The sequence below is a fragment of the Mustelus asterias genome, chromosome 2, assembly GCF_964213995.1.
Source record: "Mustelus asterias chromosome 2, sMusAst1.hap1.1, whole genome shotgun sequence".
Lineage (NCBI taxonomy): Eukaryota > Metazoa > Chordata > Chondrichthyes > Carcharhiniformes > Triakidae > Mustelus > Mustelus asterias.
This window is the reverse complement of record NC_135802.1, coordinates 156,280,802-156,293,377: the sequence shown is the minus strand read 5'-3', so window position 1 is coordinate 156,293,377 and position 12,576 is coordinate 156,280,802.

The following is a 12,576-nucleotide window of genomic DNA, read 5'->3' as shown; positions in this document are numbered from 1 at the left end:
TTGACCAAAAAAAGCAAGATGATTTGGAATAATAGAGCCTACAGTGCAGAAGAAGGTCATTCGGCCCATCGAGCCTGCACTGACAACAATCCCACCCAGGCCCTATCCCCGGAACCCCACATATTTACCCTGCTAGTCCCACTGATATTAAGGGGCAATTTAGCATGGCCAATCCACCTAACCTGCACATCTTTGGAGTGTGTGAGGAAACCCATGTAGACACGGGGAGAACATGCAAACTCTGCACAGACAGTGACCCAAGCCTGGAATCGAACCTGGGTCCCTGGTGCTGTGAGGCAGCAGTGCTAACCACTGTGCTACCGTGCCGCCCTTTAGTTACAACAAAGTCACAAACTTGGTAATCGATATATTCAGTCGATATACACAAAAGTGAAATGCGTCCCATCGATCTTTCATTGTTTTGTGACTGTTACTCATCCAAAAGTGGGAAAGGCAACAACACGAGGATATGTACCGGCCAAAACCACAGAAATACATTAGACTCGTCACAGATCGCCTGGTTAAGCCAGTCATTTATTACCTGTTATTTTAAACAAAAACACCACAAGATCTTCTGATCAGAAATACAATAGAAACCATCTTAAACACCACACAACCACTCAGCCATGGTCAAACAACTATACCTTGAAAGTGGGAGAAGAATCCACCCCCAAGCTATTCCATCTTCAAATTCACCAGAGTTCCAACCTGGAAATTCAATTACGAGAAGCCTCATAGCTCACTGAGAATCCTTTGGATTACAATACCTCCACTCAGGCCAAAGCATTAATTCATCTAAGAAGATACAAGCCTGCTACAAAGGAAATAATTGCTATTTTTAACCATAATGATTTTTTCTCATCTGCACCTTACCTTTCAATGTGTAGCATTGTGTGTGAAACACCGCATTTAAAACAGGTGGCACAGTGGTTAGCACTGCTGCTTCTCAGTGCCAGGGAGCCGGGTTCGATTCCTGGCTTGGATCACTGTGTGGAATCTGCACATTCTTCCTGTATCTGCGTGGGTTTCCTCCGGGTGCTCCGGTTTCCTCCCACATTCTGAAAGATGTGCTGGTTTGGTGAATTGACCCGAACAGGCGCCGGAGTGTGGTGACTAGGGGAATTTCACAGTAACTTCATTGCAGTGTTAATGTAAGCCAACTTGTGACACTAATAAATAAACTTTATGATCAAAATGGTTTAAGGAATAGTTGCAGCAGTGGATGAGATGGTTCTCTGATGTCATGAACATAGTTTATGTAGTTTAGGCACATTACAGCTTCTGGACCCAACACTGAGCTCAACAACTTTTGACAGTGAACGTTTTTTAATTTATTGTTTTATGGGATGTGGGCGTCACCAGCTGGGTCAATATTTATTGCTCATCCCTAATTGCCCTTGAGGGGACAGTTAAGAGCCAATCATGTTGCTGTAGGTCTGGAGTCACATGTAGGCCAGACCGTGTAAGGACGGCAGATTTCCTTCCCCAAAGGACATTAGCGAAGCAGTTGGGTTTTTCCAACAGTGGACGATCGTTTCATGGTCATCATTGGACTTTCCGGCGCCTGTTCGGGTACACTGAGGGAGAATTTAGCACGGCCAATGCACCTAACCAGCACCTCTTTCAACCGTGGGAGAAAACCGGAGCACCCGGAGGAAACCCACGCAGACAACGTGCAGACTCTGCACAGACAGTGACCCGAGTCGGGAATCAAACCCGGGTCCCGGTGAGGCAGCAGTGCTAACCACCGTGCAGCCAGCAGCCCTCACCTGGAAGTTCATACTTTTCACCCATCTTCAAAATGAACCGAAGCCAAATGGTTTTGGCAGTCACATTACCGCACACGTGTAAACCTGACTCACACACACAAGGTTCCCAGTGCCTGGTCGCTGTGTCATTACAATATCATCCCTGGAGCTAGGCGTCCTGCAGCAAAAGGTACATTTTCTCCCAGAGTGTGCGGCACAACAATAGGCTGATGAGATGAATTACAATCCACACCACACACTGGTGTTCCATTTTGCCTGCACCTTTCATGTACAAGTTCTGAATTGATGAAAGACCATGCATCCATGTCTGCAATCCTAACCACCCACCGTTCCTTTTGGCCCATCAATTATTCTCCACGCTATTTAAGGAGCTTTGTACGCTAATGTCTATTCAGGCACTGGGTGATGATGGGTTGGTTACAAGGAGTGAAAAGCCAGTTAGTGGCGGAGCAGTGGCATGTGTTCAACAGCATGATGGAGATCTTAACTCAAGTGGAACAATCTGCCCTGGGACGACAGTGGCCAACTCCACAGCAGACAGCTGTAATTTGGAAGCTTAACCCTAGGACATAATTGTTACGTTCTGACATGAGAATTAGGGCCGAGGGCGGGAGATCTTTTCTTTCCACAGAGTGCTACGGGGATATAGAATGCAGAGAGAGAGAGATGAAAGCAGAAAGCATGCTGGCATTTAAGAATAGTTTCAATCGATGGTTGAAGGGAAAGCAGAAAAAGGGATACGGGAACAGAGCAGACACATTACTCCCACGGAGGATAAACACCAACACGGGCTGTTTAGAATAAATGGCCAATTTCTATGCTGTACACGCACATAGACCCACTTAAGAGAGAAAGGATGACTTGCATTTATATAGTACCTTTCATGTCCATCAGATACCTAAAAACAAAGTCAAAGCACTTTTTAAAGTTTATTTATTAGTGTCACAAGTAGGCTTACATTAACACTACAATGAAGTTACTATGAAAATCCCCTAGTCGCCACAGTCCGGTGCCTGTTCAGGTACACTGAGGGAGAATTTAGAACGGCCAATGCACCTAATTAACATGTCTTTCAGACTGTGGGAGAAAACTGGAGCACCCGGAGGAAACCCATGCAGACACGGGGAGAACATGCAGACTCCACACAGTGACCCAAGCTGGGAATTGAACCTGGGTCCCTGGCGCTGGGAGGCAGCAGTGCTAACCACTGTGTCAATGAAGGATGTTTGAAATGCACTTACTGTTGTAATGTAGGTCATGAAGTGGCCATTGATGCACAGCAAGATCCCACAGATAGATAGCCATGTGATAATAACCAGACAACATGTCTGTCATGGTGAGTGAGCAAGAAATATTGGGCAGGACCCCGAGGATAACTCCCCTACTCTTCTTCAGGACAGTGCCGTGGGATCCTTTATGCATCCCTGAGAGGGCCAAGCTGAAAGATAGTCCCACCTGCAGGAGTGCTGCACTCCCTCAGTACTCCAATAGAGTGTTGGCCTTGATTTTTGTGCCCAGAACCAAGAAGGGGACCTGAAACTGGGACCTCAGAGGCGAGATTGCAGCCATCTGAGTCATAGCTGACACTCATCCCTTCCATTATGAAATACCACAACAGTTAGGGTGGCACGGTGGCGCAGTGGTCCGCCCTGCTGCCTTACAGCATCAGGAACCTGGGTTCGATTCCAACCTCAGGTGTCTGTGTGGAGTTTGTACGTTCTTCCCGTGTCCGCATGGGTTTCCTCCGGGTGCTCCGGTTTCCTCCCACAGTCCAAAGATGTGCGGGTTAGGTGGAATGGCCATGCTAAATTGACCCTTAGGGGCCCTATTTTACCATTTTGATTCTAAGTGCTGGGCGGACTTGAAACTGGGAGTGTTTCAGATCCGATTTTTAGACCCTTTCTCTGGCGCCCCCATACGCACTCTGCCTGAAAAAATATCAGCAATTCCGAATCGCGCTGTGGTAGCCTGTGGGCGGGGCTTAACGTGCCCGAAACCCTGCAGCTCCGATCGGTGCCTCCAACTGCGCATGCGCAGGAAAAAAAAGATAGAATGCTGCTCCCCTGCCACATCCCTCCTGGGCCAGATAATGCCTCCCCCTGACCCCCCCACAGACAATGCCCCACACCTCCCAAATATTACTGACCCCCTTATCCCCCCTACCCCTCTGCCACCCAGACCGATCGCGGGCCCCTATCCCCTTCCCCTCCACTGATCTCAGGTAGAGTGGCAGCGGACCCCCCCCTCCCCCCCCACTGATCTCAGGCAGAGTGGCAGCGGACCCCCCCTTTCCCCCCCCATCGATCTCAAGCAGAGAGGCGTCGGACGCTAGGCACCTCCCTCCTCACTAACTGGAGCGCCCGAATCGGACTTTTATGGAGCATGTCTGTTTTGCACCAATTCAAATGCATTTAAATGGCTGTCGCGCCCATTTCGGGCGCAGTCCCGATTGCGGCCATTTTCGGTAAAGGGGGAACCGGCGCGGAGGTGGGCGTGGATCATGCTACTCACCTCATGCCTGACTTTACCAAGTTTTTGCACCCGAATCAGGCGCAATGTGAAGGTGAAAATTGGACCCTTAGTGTCCAAAGATGTGTAGATTCGATGGATTGGCCATGGTAAATGTGTGGGGTTACGGGGATAGGGCCTGGGTAAGATACTCTGCTGGAAAGTCGGTGCAGCATCAATGGGCCGAATGGCCTCTTCTGCACTCTCGGGATTCTATGATAATTAATAAATTTATCGCACTGTACAGTGTAATATTTAAAAACATTGCAATTAAAAGGACTCAAAAAAAGTGATAAAAATTTAATGTGGTAAAGTGAAGAGATTTAAACTATGATAACGAGGTTATCCAGAGGCAGTGGCCTCGTGGTATTATCACTAGACTATTAATCCAGGAAGGCAGCTAATGTTCTGGGGACCCGGGATTGAATCCCGCCATGGAAGATGGTGGAATTTGAATTCAATAAAAAAAATCTGGAATTAAGAATCTACCGATGACCATGAAACAACTGTCGATTGTTGGAAAACCCATCTGGTTCACTAATGTCCTTTTAGGGAAGGAAATCTGCCATCCTTACCTGGTCTGGCCTACATGTGACTCCAGAGCCACAGCAATGTGGTTGACTCTCAACTGCCCTCCAAGGGCAACGAGGGATGGGCAATAAATGCTGGCCAGCCAGTGACGCCCATGTCCCACAAATGAATTTTTAAAAATGAGCTTGGATATGAATCTCTGCATCATGTGCATTTGGAAGCAAAATAATAAACATTTAATCCTCCATTGCCAATGGAAAGTCTCAGCCCATTACATTTATATACTGCCTACCTGAAACATGAACACATTCACGCTCTCCAGTTCTCTGTCTGAAGGCAGGTCTGCCCCATGCCAACATGACTTCCTCCACAGATAGGACAAGGAGGTAGGTCCAGAATCCATCCCAGCCCGAACCAGAACTTAACCTCATCCTGTTGGCACCAATCTAATGTCTGACCCACCATTTGGCATGTCGGCTACGACTCTCACCAACTTTTACAGATGCACCATAGAAAGCATTCTTTCTGGTTGTATCACAGCTCGGTATGGCTCCTGCTCTGCCCAAGACCGCAAGGAACTACAAAAGGTCATGAATGTAGCCTAATCCATCACGCAAACCAGCCTCCCAACCATTGACTCTGTCTACACTTCCCGCTGCCTTGGAAAAGCAGACAGCATAATTAAGGACCTCACGCACCCCGGACATTCTCTCTTCCACCTTCTTCCATCGGGAAAAAGATGCAAAAGTCTGAGGTCACATACCAACCGACTCAAAAACAGCTTCTCCCCTGCTGCTGTCAGACTTTTGAATGGACCTACCTCGCATTAAGTTGATCTTTCTCTACACCCTAGCTATGACTGTAACACTACATTCTGCACTCTCTCATTTCCTTCTCTATGAATGGTATGCTCTGTCTGTATAGCGCACAGGAAACAATATTTTTCACTATGTTAATACATGTGACAATAATAAATCAAATCAAATCAGTAACTGTAATAATCTCACCGTCACCCTTTATTTACAATGTGCTCCAAGTGCCGCTCGGCAGCTGGAGGGTACAGGCCAATCTCAAAGTCTTTTGACTGAATCACAGAGAATCATACAGTGCAGAAGAGCCCTTTGGCCCATCGAATTGTAGACATGTGTGACACACCTGACCATCCACCTCATCCAAGAGTGCCGGCCTGAATGGAGCCAGTTGGATTTAACCCCCAGTTGTTCCTTTCCTTTTGGGCGAGCCGCTGCTCCCTTATTAGGGGAGCTCGTTTTCTACCAGACCAAGGGGGAGATCTACTGACAATCCCCCGTGGCCATGGTAACAACAGAAATCTACCCTGTGCCAACACCCCCACTACCCTGCAAACAAAATGAACAATGATTTGACCGTGTAATTCAGCGCTTTCCTTATTACTCCACATTGATTTGATGTATTAATTCACCTTTCAACTTCCCTTTAGCAAGTTTGACACAATCCATTGTGTGTGTATGAGGCCATTCTGCCTTCGCAATGTGTAATATTCCTCTTCAATCCTCTTCCCAAAGACATGTTCCAACCACAGCACCACCACCTCCACCGTGGGGACAGGTCCCAGCCACAGCACCACCATCTCCACCAACGGGACAGGCCCTGAATCCAGCCCAGCTGGAAAGGGGATCGAATCTCGTGCTGTTGGCACCAATCTGATTCATGGCAACCGTCCAGCCAACCACGCAGGAGTCAGAATGAACGCATCTTCCTTGGTCATCAAGTCCTGGAGTGGGACTTGAACACAGTAAGAAGTCTCACACTTATTGGGAGTGGCACATCTGTCCAGTTACAGAGCACCATAATTTTCAAAAATGGTTTCTAAATGTAAGGACTGCCGACTGAAAGCTCAAAAGGATTCAATTCACTGCCTGTACTGGTACAACTCACCGCCTGTACTGGGTACAATTCACCGCCTGTACTGGGTACAATTCACTGCCTGTACTGGTACAACTCACCGCTTGTACTGGGTACAACTCACCGCCTGTACTGGGTACAATTCACCGCCTGTACTGGGTACAATTCACTGCCTGTACTGGTACAACTCACCGCTTGTACTGGGTACAACTCACCGCCTGTACTGGGTACAATTCACCGTCTGTACTGGTACAATTCACCGCCTGTACTGGGTACAATTCACCACCTGTACTGGGTACAATTCACCGTCTGTACTGGTACAATTCACCGTCTGTACTGGTACAATTCACCGCCTGTACTGGGTACAATTCACCACCTGTACTGGGTACAATTCACCACCTGTACTGGGTACAATTCACCACCTGTACTGGGTACAATTCACCGTCTGTACTGGTACAATTCACCGTCTGTACTGGTACAATTCACCGCCTGTACTGGGTACAATTCACCACCTGTACTGGGTACAATTCACCACCTGTACTGGGTACAATTCACCGCCTGTACAGGTTCATTTGGTAGCAAAAGCCATTAGCTTTCAGAGCGCTGCTCCTTCGTCAGGTGAGTGGGAGTTCTGTTCACAAACAGGGCATATAAAGCCACAAACTCAATTTACTAAATAATGGACAGTTAGTAACTAACTGTCCTGTCTGGAGACAATACACATCTCTTTAACCTGTGCTTAACCCTCTCTCCACTCACATTGTCTGTACCTTTAAGACTTGATTACCTGTAAAGACTCGCATTCCAACCATTATTTTGTAAATTGAGTTTGTGTCTTTATATGCTCTGTTTGTGAACAGAACTCCCACTCACCTGACGAAGGAGCAGCGCTCCGCAAGCTAGTGGCTTTTGCGACCAAATAAACCTGTTGGGACTTTAACCTGGTGTTGTGAGACTTCTTACTGTGTTTACCCCAGTCCAACGCCGGCATCTCCACATCGTGGGACTTGAACCCAGAGCTTCTGGCTCAGAGGCAGGGACGCTAGCCACTGCACACTTTGATGACTCATATCAAATCAAGAGACGGCAGCAAGTATGTTTCAAAGGTTTTCCATTGGCTATAAGGAGTTTGCGTGTGTGCTGAAAGGTGCTATATAAATGCAGGTCCTTTACAGCGACAACATGATGACAGTGTGCCATTACCACAATCCGAACGGTATCAATAATATATTCAAAATTCAGAGACTGGAAGGGAGAGTACATCGCCCAACTGAAGTGGAATATTTGGGTGAGAAGAGATGGAAATGAGGGTGAAAATACTGACTGAATAGAAAATGTTGTTGGAATGTGAGATACTTTATATAGAATATCACAGACAGATTTAAACATGGTTTGGGGCCTTGTGTGGTACGAGTGGAAGGTTTGCCAGTTGTAGACGGTGTTTATATGGTTAGGATTCACTGTAATACTGTTCTGTAAAAGCTGTTCTTCCCTTTGTGGTTTCCACTTATTGGGAGTGGCACATCTGTCCAGTTATAGAGCACCATAATTTTCAAAAATGTTTCTAAATGTAAGGAGTGCCGACTGAAAGCTCAAAAGGATTCAATTCACTGCCTGTACTGGGTAAAATTCACCGCCTGTACTGGGTACAATTCACCGCCTGTACTGGGTACAATTCATCACCTGTACTAGGTACAATTCACTGTCTGTACTGGGTACAATTCACTGCCTGTACTGGGTACAATTCACCGCCTGTACTGGGTATAATTCACCACCTATACTGGGTACAATTCACCGCCTGTACTGGTACAATTCACCACCTGTACTGAGTACAATCCACTGCCTGTACTGGGTACAATCCACCGCCTGTACTGGGTATAATTCACTGCCTGTACTGGGTACAATTCACCGCCTGTACTGGGTTCAATTTACCGCCTGTACTAGCTACAATCCACTGCCTGTACTGGGTATAATTCACCACCTATACTGGGTACAATTCACCGCCTGTACTGGGTACAATTCACCGCCTGTACTGGGTACAATTCACCGCCTGTACTGGGTACAATTCATTGCCTGTACTGGGTACAATTCACCGCCTGTACTGGGTACAATTTACCGCCTGTACTAGCTACAATTTACCGCCTGTACTAGCTACAATGCACCACCTGTACTGGGTACAATTCACCGCCTGTACTGGGTACAATTCACCGCCTGTACTGGGTACAATTCACCGCCTGTACTGGGTACAATTCACCGCCTGTACTGGGTACAGTTCACCGCCTGTACTGGGTACAGTTCACCGCTTGTACTGGGTACAATTCACTGCCTGTACTGGGTACAATTCACTGCCTGTACTGGGTACAATTCACCGCCTGTACTGGGTACAATTCACCGCCTGTACTGGGTACAATTCACCGCTTGTACTGGGTACAATTTACCGCCTGTACTGGGTACAATTCACCGCCTGTACTGGGTACAATTCACCGCCTGTATTGGGTACAATTCACTGCCTGTATTGGGTACAATTCACCGCCCGTACTGGGTACAATTCACCGCCTGTACTGGGTACAATTCACTGCCTGTATTGGGTACAATTCACTGCCTGTACTGGGAAACTTCTGAGATTGTGGCCATGGTGGGGAGGGGGGGGCGGTATGACAGAGATTGAGGCGCATGGGGGGTGGTTTGAGGCTGGCGGGCCACGTCCAGGGAGCCAGCGATCATGCCATGGGTGAGGGGGGAGGGGGTGTCGTGGGACTGGCCAGTGATCGGGAGGCCAGCAGTGTGGGGCTACTGTGCATGCGCCGATCTCGGTGCTGACAGGTGTGCGCATGTGCAGTGGCGCACTCAGTGCTGTGCTGCCGGCCTCTCCAGCGGGAATAGACCTCGCCGACAGATTTTTCGTCAGATTCTGGCTAGTGCACTCTGCAGTGTACAGAGTGGGAGATTCATTTTGAAACTCCCGCTGAAAAAACTAGCGTGATTTACTCCAGTTTTTACACAAATTCGACACTTAGAATATTTTTTGGAGAATCCCACCCATCCTTGCTGCATCTATCTGGTTAAGTAGTGGAAGATCATCTCTCATTCTTCTGTAAACCAGAGAATTAAGATCCAGGTTATTTAATCATTCTTCACAGGACAATTCCTCCACCCTAGGATTCATTGAGTGAACCGTTGTTGTACTCCCTCTATGCCAAGTATATCTTTCCTTGGGTAAGCAAACCAAAACTGCCAACAATACTCCAGGTGTGGTCTCACCAAGGCTTTGTATCATTGCAGTAAGACATTTTAACTCCTGTACTCAAACTCTTTCAATTAAGGCCAACATACCATTAGCCTTTTTAATTACCCGTTATACCTGCATGTTAACTGTCAGTGACTCATGAACAAGGACGCCCAAGTTGCTTCAAAGTAATGGGCGGCATGGCGGCACAGTGGTTAGCACTGCTGCCTCACATCTCCAGGGATCTGGGTTCGATTCCAGCCTCGGGTCACTGTCTGTGTAGAGTTTGCACGTTCTCCCCGGGTTTCCTCCGGGTGCTCCGGTTTCCTCCCACACTCCAAAGATGTGCGGGTTAGGTTAGTTGGCCATGCTAAATTGCCTCCTAGTGTCAGGGGGACTGGCTAGGGTAAATACGTGGGTGTTACGAGGATAGCGCCTGGGTGGGATTGTGGTCGGTGCAGCTTGATGGGCCAAATGGCCTCCTTCTGCACTGTAGGGATTCTATGATAATGTCACTGCATTAGTAATCCAGAGGCCATAACAAATGTCCTAAGGTCAAAGGTTCAAATCCCACCCACAGTGGCTGGTGGAATTTAAATTCAATTCAGTAATAAATCTAGAGTTGGTAATGGTGACCATAACATTATCATTGATTACTGTTTAAAAACCCATCTGGTTCACTAATGTCCTTTAGGGAAGGAAATCTGCCATCCTTACCAGATCTGGTCTACATGTGACTCCAGACCCATGGCAATGTCGTTGGCTCTGCAATGGCCTAGCAAACCACTCAGTTCAAGGGCAATTAGGGATGGGTAATAAATGCTGGTTTATCCAGAAACACCCACATCCCGTGAAAGAATAAAATAACACAAACAATAACAGATCCTTGCAACAAACCCCGATTCCTTTAAACCCAGTCCATGTTGTACAAAGCTGTTTCTATGCAAGCACTAATACCATCAAATTCAGCACAACTCCCAAGGGGAGTTGATGGCCTAGTGGTATTATCGCAAGAATATTAATCCAGAAGCTCACCTAATGTTCTGGGGCTCCGCGTTCAAATCCTGCCACAGCAGATGGTGGAATTTGAATTCAATAAAAAATATCTGGAATTAAGAATCTACTGATGACCATGAAACCATTGTCGGAAAAACCCATCTGGTTCACTAATGTCCTTGAGGGAAGGAAATCTGCTGTCCTTACCCGGTCTGGCCTACATGTGACTCTAGTCTCTTCCCTGCCGCCACCAGACTTTTGAATGGACTTACCTCGCATTAAGTTGATCTTTCTCTACATCCTAGCTATGACTGTAACACTACATTCTGCACCCTCTCATTTCCTTCTCTATGAACGGTATGCTCTGTCTGTTTAGCGCGCAAGAAGCAATACTTTTCACTGCATGTTAATACATATGACAATAATAAATCAAATCAAATCAAAGTCACTGTCACCCATTCACATTTTTTAAAATATAAAACATTAGCCACTAAAGATGTGCTGAACATGGTACTCCAATATGCTGTACTCAGACGCCGGAATTCTACCAACTCCGCCCGCCACGGATTCAGAGCGGGTGAGGGGCGGACAATGGAAATGTCCGGTGACCTCGGGCGGGATTTTCTGGTCATGGGTCGGGCGAGGCTGTAAACTCCCACCCATAATATGATAAAATGTCACTAAGAGAGTACTGCCAGTAAAATGATGAGCGATTGTAACAAAACTTCCCTTTTTTTAAACTCCAACCTCTTTGCAATAAAGGCCAAAATGTTGTTCTCACAATGCATGTTTAATTAAACTCCATTTGCCGGGTTTTCACCCAGTCACCCAATCTATCTATATCCCGTGGCAGAATCACAGTCTCCTCATCACAACCTGCCTTTCCACCTACCCTTGCATCAAGGTGGCACAGTGGTTAGCACTGCCGCCTCACAGCACCAGGGACCCAGGTTCGATTCCCAGCTTGGGTCACTGCGGAGTCTGCATGTTCTCCCCATGTCTGCGTGGGCTTCCTCCGGGGTGCGCAGGTTTCCTCCCACACTTCAAAAGACATGCTGGTTAGGTGCATTGGCCGTGTTAAATTCTCCCTCAGTGTACCCGAACAAGCACCAGAGTGTGGTGACTAGGGGATTTTCACAGTAACTTCATTGCAGTGTTAAAGTGAGCCTACTTGTGACCAATAAATAAACATTAACCTTAATGCCATCACATGGGACCAATCTCTAGCCCATAAAACCTAAACCATGTGGTGGAGGTTTAAAAGCAATGATCCACGTACGAGAAGTCGGGATGGCTTCGTTACGATACAACGGTTGCCCCACAGAGCAAGCAGGTCGGCAAGGGGTCAGTGCAAGTGCCCTATTATGGGCAGCACGGTAGCACAGTGGTTAGCACTGCTGCCTCACAGCGCCAGAGACCCGGGTTCGATTCCTGGCTTGGGTCTCTGTCTGCGTGGAGTTTGCACGCTCTCCCCGTGTCTGCGTGGGTTTCCTCCGAGTGCTCCGGTTTCCTCCCACAGTCCGAAAGATGTGTGGATTAGGTTGATTGGCCGTGCTAAAATGCCCCTTAGTGTCAGGGGGATTAGCAGGGTAAATATGAGGGGTTACGGGAATAGGGATCTGGGTGGGATTGTGGTCGGTGCAGACCCGATGGGCCGAATGG